Raw genomic sequence first — 8,523 nt, 5'->3', positions numbered from 1 at the left:
TCAAGATATTCTCGATTGACAGGTTGAAAAGAAGGAGGAGGAGGAGGAGGAGGAGAACAGGCGAGTCAATTTCAACCCTCCAATAGCAAAAGACAGAAAACAAAACAGAGGCGGTTTGGCCAGTGAAACAAATTAAGTGTGAGGGGCTTTTTCGGGCCATGACATGGAGGCCAGTACCGGGACCGTGAAGTGTGTATCTCTCCCTCAGGCACCCGGTGCCAGTGTCAACTTGGCATGGGCCGACAAGAAAACCCAGGACCACGCGTTCCTACTGCAGTCCTGGAGGAGAACTGAACTCCATTGAGCCTCACGTGGGGTGATGACATGAACTGTCTGGGCTCTGACTCTGGGACCTGCCATGACTGGGCCCTCTGCTTTATGGAGGGGCCCAGCAGTTATTATTTCTATTAACAGGCATTTGATTCTCAGGGCCAATGCCAGCGTTCACGTCTCACAGCTGGTTCTGCTCAGACGCTGCATGTTTGCTTAACTTAAGAGGTGCTTTGCAAAATGCCGACTGATATTTTCCCTTCACCCCCCCCCCTCCTCTCCTCTCCGTTTTCCTCTCTTGCCTCTCATCTGTTTTTTTTTTCTTTCAACTTATTTAAATATTAATATATGTTAATATATATTAATATTAATATATTGGGTTCCATATGTAGGAATGCAGCATTTCATATCTGTCTTTGTTTTGTATGCTGGGATGCTAAGATATGACACATGGGAGATAATTGTATTGAAACTATTTAAATTAAGCTTAAATTAAGATGCTAGAACTGAGGTCACTAGATGTGTTTGGGTGAACATATTGGTTACAGTAGCATGTACATCAGTGTATCAGTGTGTATGTTCATCGTGTTCGTAACACAGTTTGTTCGTTTTTATTGAAAACACGGAGGACGTGAAGGCTCCATCTCCAGGGCAGCAGTGGTGATATTCCTCTTGAAGGTGTGGAGGAACTGGAGATGTTTATTGCTCCATCCCCACCCTCTTCTGATGTTTTAGATCTCTCTCAGTGATGCATGCCACAACTCAGAGAGAGAGAGAGAGAGAGAGAGAGAGAGGGAGAATCGATGGTGGAGCTCGTGTTTCTCGGCCTCAGATCAGATTAGTAAAGTCTTTAAGGAGCACAGGGTGAGAGTAAAGAGCAAGATCAGAGGAGGTGCAGACAGATCAGAGTGCTGCCTTTCTCTTGCGTGTGCTCTGTCCCTTCCTCTCCCTCTGTCCCTCCCTCTCTAGTTCTCTCGCCCCTCTCTTTTTCACTCTCTCTAAAACACACACACACTCACTCACAGCTCACTTCAACGCTCCTTCCTTTTCAGACCTGCTGCCATTACCACATTTATTAAAGAAAAATCTGAATTCCGTTTATACTCCACTGAAAGAATAAAGAATGAATCTTCCACTGAGGCGTGCAGACAGGAGTGGGCCAGTGCGTTAAGGCTTTATATGTCCCCACAGCCCCATCAGTCCAAACTGAGTCACACTCCTCTCCTCTCCTCTCCTCTCCTCTCCTCTCCTCTCCTCTCCTCTCCTCCCCTCTCCTCTCTTCTCCTCCCCTCTTCTCTCCTCCCCTCTCTTCTCCTTTCCTCTCCTCCCTTCTCCTCCCATCTCCTCCCCTCTCCTCTCCTCCCCTCTCCTCTCCTCTCCTCTCCTCTTCCTCTCCTCTCCTCTCCTCCCCTCATCCCCGTTGGCATACCAATCACCACCGCTTCATTCTGAGGGCTTATCAATAATCGGGTTACACTAATTTAAAGATCTGGACCTTATGCCCATTTTTACTTGTCTCATAATTAAGTTAGCCTCTCCAGAAATATGGCCCTGATTACATGTGTGAATAATTGATAAGGTCTCAAATTCCTGCTGACTTTGGGGAATTATTAATAATGGATAGAGTCCATCTGGTGGTTAGAAATTGATGTTAGATTTCCATCCCAACCCCCAAAATGCATATTTGCACGCACAGTACAATACAGTCTTGTAATATTTTGTATTGTTTTCCTTTAATACTGTATCTTTTTATCTTTTTTTAGAACTGATATTTTCAACTGAGCTGGGTATCAAAATGCAGACACGCACAGAGAAAGATAAAGAAGTGGAGAAAATGAAAGAGAGAGGGAGTGAGAGAGAAAGAGAGAGAGATATAGATCTGTATGAGCTGCAGCTCATTTAAAAAAGGCTTGCAGGACATTAGCTCTGCACCAACTCCATGTAAATGACCGAGGTGACAAAGACTTGTGTTGTAATTCTAATGGGAGTATTAGTCAAGTCTTCAAACTTGAATAATTGTTGAAATGTTTAGATCTATCAAATACAAAGTTGTCAACGTTTCTAGGAACTGAACTATAAGTAACCCAGTGAGCATTTGTATTCTTTTAAAATTCATTGTGTTATAATGACTTCACTAAACCAGCAACAAAAAGATGGCAGCATCTATGAAAGTTAACAAAAGAACATACAATTATTTAAAACCCCTCAAAGTGACATAGGCTGGAATAGCTGCCAAGGCACTAGATCAGGGAGAACTACTCAGAGGTTGTGCAGGGTAAAGCAATCGGTCTTACAGCCTCATTCTGATTATGTGTGCTTTTAGTAGTGTTCCAATGTCTGCCTCTCTCCTACACAGACAGACCTATAAACACACTCACACACACACACACCCATGTCCAGCCAATAAACCCTCTCTCCAGCCCAGCTGCCATGCACGTACTATAAAACCTCAAAGGAGGGGTGATAACAACTCAGAGGACAAAACACTGGTACAAGGAGACTTACTAAGCACACAGGCATTCTTCTGACACACTCCGTCACACAAAGAAGGATGGCAGTTTGTTTTGGTTTTGAATTTACATTGTCACCTAATGAGTCCTGGCCCTCAAAACTAGGAATTAAAGGACCCAAGGACAATGACATCACACCAAGGGAGCACCTACTGTCCATCACACTGCCTGACAGTAATCTCTTAGCTAGTCTTGGCCGTTGGATCGTTTGAGCAATTCCTATTATGACCTTGGTAGATTTTGGAAGTTATTCTTAGTGATAAAAACTCTCTGTCCACAGATGTGTGTATTATATATGGCGACGATGACGATGTCATTCTCACAGAGCAGGCGGTAGCCATTGATCATAAAAATATATGCAATTTTTACAAGCCGTTGCTGTACACGATTTGTTCGGTGGGGAAGCCGCTCACATGACAGCCAGCTGCCGCGGCTCAGCGAAAAGTCCATAAACGTCACAAATCACGGGCCCCGGTGTCGGCCCGAGATGGGGGGGGGGGGGGGGGGGGGGGGGGGGGGTCAGGGGGAGGAATTCTGAGGAGCAGTAAACCGCAGGTGAGCACGGCAACAGGGCGGGGGAGACGGCGCAGAACGCACAGGTTCTCATGGGTTTAAAACACCTCTGTGCACTGGGAGGAGTTTTCACATAGGTTTGAGTGACAGAACAATGCCGGAGAGCGAGAGAGAGGGAGGGAGGGAGGGAGGGAGGGAGGGGGGGAGGGAGACTGGAGAAACGCAGAGCCTGAAGCCAGTTGGCGAATGGGAAGAGAAGAGGAACGCACGGAGAGTTTCTTTGCTTTTTTCTCACACCTTCTCCTTCTCTCGTCACCCGAGGCTACAAAAAGCTCAAGCCCCAATTACCTGCCCTACCCTTCCTCTCGGTTTCAAATAAGAAAAGAAAATCGTATTAGGAATCTCTCCCTCTCTCTCTCCTCTCTCTCTCTCTCTCTCTCTCTCTCAGTCGCTCCAAAATCACCTGAGCACACTTCCTGCTTCTCAGTACACAGGTGACCCACCTGCTCTGCTTCACTAGCCTATCAAAGCCAGCAGCCCCACCCCCCGAGGCCAGATCAATATCAACACATTAAGCAAATGACCTCAGCGTCTTCCCTCGTGCTCTCCCACTGAACCCCAGAGCTCAAATCCATACGAGCATATGTACTTCAGCTTGAATATTGATGAGAAATCACTTAAGGACACGCCGTCGCCCTCGACAGACAGTGATACTCGCCGACAGGCGTGAAGCCCGTCAGTACGACAAGGTCACATTGGACCAAACGTCAGTAAATATAACTGCAAAAGCACAGTGCAGACTTGGATATATAAAAATGTCTATATAAAGTCCTGGCCAGTTCCTTTGTCTTTATTTCACAACTTCATGAAGGGAGTGGCCCCTCCTCACATAACACTGTGGACTTTGCTTCCTCAATGAAGTCCAATTATTTTCCTATTTTCTACCCAGACATAACGACACACTGTAATAATTACGGTATGAATTTAAACCAAAACCCTGAGTGGAAAAAACAAGAATTTTTCAATTGTTTGTAGCGGAGAGTGCACCGGGACTTGGGGTTCGACTGATCCCCCCAACCGCAGCAGAGAGTTAATGAAACAGAGAGAAGCCGGCTTCTCTCTCCAGCGCATGTTTGGAGGACTTTGTGGACGCGGCAAAGAAAACAGCAGCGTTTCCCTTCACCAAGCCCAACGGCAGTAGGAAAAAAGACGGAGGCAATGTGGTGGTGATGTTGTTTTAAGAGAAGAGGAGGGGGGGGGGGACTCCATAAGGGTTGGGGGTTTGAATGTGCTTGTTATTACTGATCTAGTTTGACCAAGATATTTTGGTCACCTATGACCCTTGTACTGTGTGACCCTCATAAAGGATGAGAGCGAGAGCATCTCTCTCTCTCTCTCTCTCCCTCCCCTCTCTCTCTCTCTCTCTCTCTCTCTCTCTCTCTCCTTGGTGTGTCAAATCTGGTTCATATTCTAAGACAGCAGGGCTCCTGCGTTCTCCTAAGCAATGGACATGGTTCTCCTTCATAAAAACACAAGGTGATTTTTAACAGCACATGAAGCATACCATAGCTGTCATCTGTAGAAGTATGCAGAACAAGAACAAAAAATACATTTGACAGAGAAAATGCGATTAAGGCTTATTTGCTGTCCAGTTCAACAACAATAATCAAGGTTTGCAGGTTTCAGGAGGGAGTGAAGACGTTCATTGCCACACCGGCAGCTTTAGAGGTCCATGAGAACCTCAGTTACTAACCGCTGAAATTATTCTTCCCATATCTGCAGTTTCCATTCAAACTGTCCATCCATTATGAACTACCTCAGGAATTATCACACGCACACACACGCACACATACACACACACACACACACACACACACACACACACACGTGGCATTCAGACTTCGTCATCGCAATCGTCAAACAAATTTCTTAAAAAAATCTACTAAAATTCATTCAGGTTTTTTTTTTTTGGATAGACTTTGTGATTAGTAAACGTATGACCTTAACTTCCACACCACGTAGCGTGGCGTTCCTTCAGCACGCGCCCGTTCCAGGCCTCGGTGTGCTACATCCCTCTCGGCTGCGGCTGAAACCCCCGGTGCTGGTCTGTCCTGACGCTCGGCAGCCCAGTTCTGCTCTACCTCAGACGGGCCTCACGCGTCCCCAAAGAACACTTGGGGGATTTCCCCATTGTTGTGTTGTCACGCCACAGAATGGAAGCCTTGTCATCCCCAAGCAGACAATAGCTTTGTGTTGTTTTGTTTCTATCATCACGTCTGAACGACTTCACGTGTGTTTCTTGCGTGTGTACCCAGACCAGACACGCACCACAGCAAGCACCATGATCGCGTGATCGTGTGCGTTCCTAATGCCCATTACTCTTTGGTGGCTTACTCGATTTGTGCGTACTGTTTCATAAATTATTCCCCCCCCCCCCCCCCCCCCCCCCCCCCCCTGGGTTAGAAGAATGTCTTCCAGCCTAAAATAATCAACACCTCGCTCTGGTTTCAGCAGCTCACTGGTGCTTTTGTTGGGCTTGCCTGCCGCTGTTTGCTCGCGCCCACATGGAGATGCCAAGGTCAGAAGATGCTGCTGCATTGTGTGATCCACAATGCACCATCTCCTCAGGTCATCCAACCCCCCCCCCCCCCCCCCCCCCCCCCGCCCCACTTTCTGCCCGGCCGGAGCTCACGGCAGCACGGGCCAATCGGAAGGGCGGTGCTATTCAGAGCGGGGCTCTGTTGTTATGCTCCCAGCATCGCCTTTGCCTGGAGCACGGCTCAGGACTCCGTGTCTCGCACGGGAGCTTCCCATTGGCCGAGCCGGAGAGCACGCGAAACACATACCCACACACACACACACTCTCACACTTTGTCTTGGAAACAATACAGGGCTGATATGGGAGCACCTCCACTTTACACAATACAAGCAGAAAGATTCTATAGTGTCACAGGTAAATAAAATTCAAAACAAACAAATTCTGGCAGGGACCCCGCGACATAGATGATAAGTGAGTGGTGAGGGGTGACGGCATGTGCACGCCGTGGCTTTTATCAAGGTGAACATGTTTCTTAGTGTCCTGACCCAGGAAGACAGCACTGCCACGGACATATCTGGCTCTTTAAGAGTGAAATAAAACAAAAAGCACTGTGTTTATTAGCCCAGAGGTCAGGTGCATTTCTGGCTGCCATAGAAACCAAAAAAAGAAAAGAAAAGAGGTGAACTTATCTCTCTTACCTTTGGGGTTGGCCTATAACTGAATGAAACTCTTTATCCCTCACTCTTTCACACACACACGCGCACCGCACACACATACTCACTCACACATGCTCACTCACACACACACAGCCACATTTCATCACACTCTCACACACGTTCTATCCATTATGAAGGGTTCATACAGCTTGTAGCCCCGCTTTATTAGAAATCATTTGGGACCTATTCTTCTCAAAAGCCCAGAACAAATGCCAATCAAACACTAGAGCCATGGAATCTAGGACCAATACAAGCGGGTCAAAGGTCTTTTTACATCGAGAAAGATTTACATTTCTGGCATACCTCTCTGAGGTTTCGCTATAATAATTAATTATCATTCCTATCAAGGGAACTGTCGGGGTGTGTGTGTGGGTGTGGGTGTGTGTGTTTGTGCGATGGTGTGTGTGAACTTCACTGTAAGTTGCGAGTAGAATACAGCAGCAACCAGTCAGATAGGAAATAGTTCAAAAGATGACAAGACTAAACCTCATGGGAAAATCAGACAGTGTCGTCTCAAATACCTGCCTCCGGGTCAAACCTGAACCAGCCCGTTTCCGACAGTGCATAGTTGGAAATGTTTAATAACACACAGTTGTTTATTCATGCATTGAACTATGGGAATGTGGAGCCAATGTCAATCAAAGGACCAAAAAGTGGATAATGGCTGAAATGTGTTTTTGATGCAGGTTGATCTTGGATTAACATCACACTGCACTATTGGAACAACATACTAAGCAAATAGAATTAAAGGAGTAACAAAAGACGCAGTCAAAACATAACCTTGCAAATATAAACCAATAAGATCTTCATTATATTTACAACATAAGGCATCCAAAAGACTTAACATTGTCAACATTTCCAAAGTGAAAATCCCGATATTTATCAAAAAGCCATTATTATGAATTCTTCCAACAAGTGAGGCATATTCACACTGACTGAACACACATATGAAAACCGTTGCAAGTCACTTTCCATAGTGGAGCTTTTTAAAGAAGTCACAAGTGGACTCGGCAGGAGGGGTTAGGGAGCGGGGCAGGACCCGACTCCCGAGAAGTCACTTATACCTGAGGTTTACGGTCCGCAACATCTGTTGTAATTTCTGTCAAATTGAACTTTTATTACCTGATCATTAAAGGCTTGGTGATGGAAAAAACAGATGTCCGCGCTGTTCTTACAGCCGACTCTTTTTTCTTTTCTTTCTTTCTTTTTTTTTATGGCGCGGGTGAAAATTGAACCAAAGGGAGCCCCCTGCGTTATAAAATTAAGGGGGAAATTATTTCCACATTCCTGGGACAAGGAGAACAGTATTGGGGTGCTAGCGAAGGGCAAAAGAGTGAAGAGAGAGAGAGAGAGAGAGAGAGAGGGGGGGGGTTTATAACAACAGAAGAAAGGTCTGCTGTGAAGGGTTTCACAGTTCTTATTGGTAGCACCCTGGTTCTTGCTTGGAACTGCACTTTCATTCAATGTTGTTAACTTATAAAGTCAGGGCATAACTTTACAGTATAGTTAAATTCAATTAATTAACTGTAGTAAATGTAATAAAGTAACTGTTGCACAGTGAAACAAAGAGGAGTTGCCAGCTGAGTAGTGCAAACGTACATTTATGTCTGCGGCTCACAATGGCTTTGTCAAGCCTGCCTTAGCCAGAACTCTCCAACGTTAAAACAAGCTGAACGAATACTGAAATTCATCCTTTAATAACCACTGTTGCTAAACTGCAAATATTAGATCAGACAGCTTAACTTTGTTGTTACTTTTAGATGCTTAGACATCTTGCTAAAACTGCTTGCTCCAAGTTTTTTTTTTTTGTCTGGGTGGTAATGAGGGGAAAGTGCTCCTTTCTGCTGAGGGACAGGAGCCATCACAAACAGGCAAATGCCACTAAATTCACTTCCAAAGTTTAATTTCCAAGTTTAATTAGCAAAAACATGATCATAACCAGTGCACACCTACAAGCAAATGTACATCCACACAA

This window comes from Brachyhypopomus gauderio, chromosome 8 (genome assembly GCF_052324685.1).
Source record: "Brachyhypopomus gauderio isolate BG-103 chromosome 8, BGAUD_0.2, whole genome shotgun sequence".
In the NCBI taxonomy this organism is placed as follows: domain Eukaryota; kingdom Metazoa; phylum Chordata; class Actinopteri; order Gymnotiformes; family Hypopomidae; genus Brachyhypopomus; species Brachyhypopomus gauderio.
The sequence above is the reverse complement of the archived record's forward strand: the minus strand, read 5'-3'. Positions refer to the sequence as shown.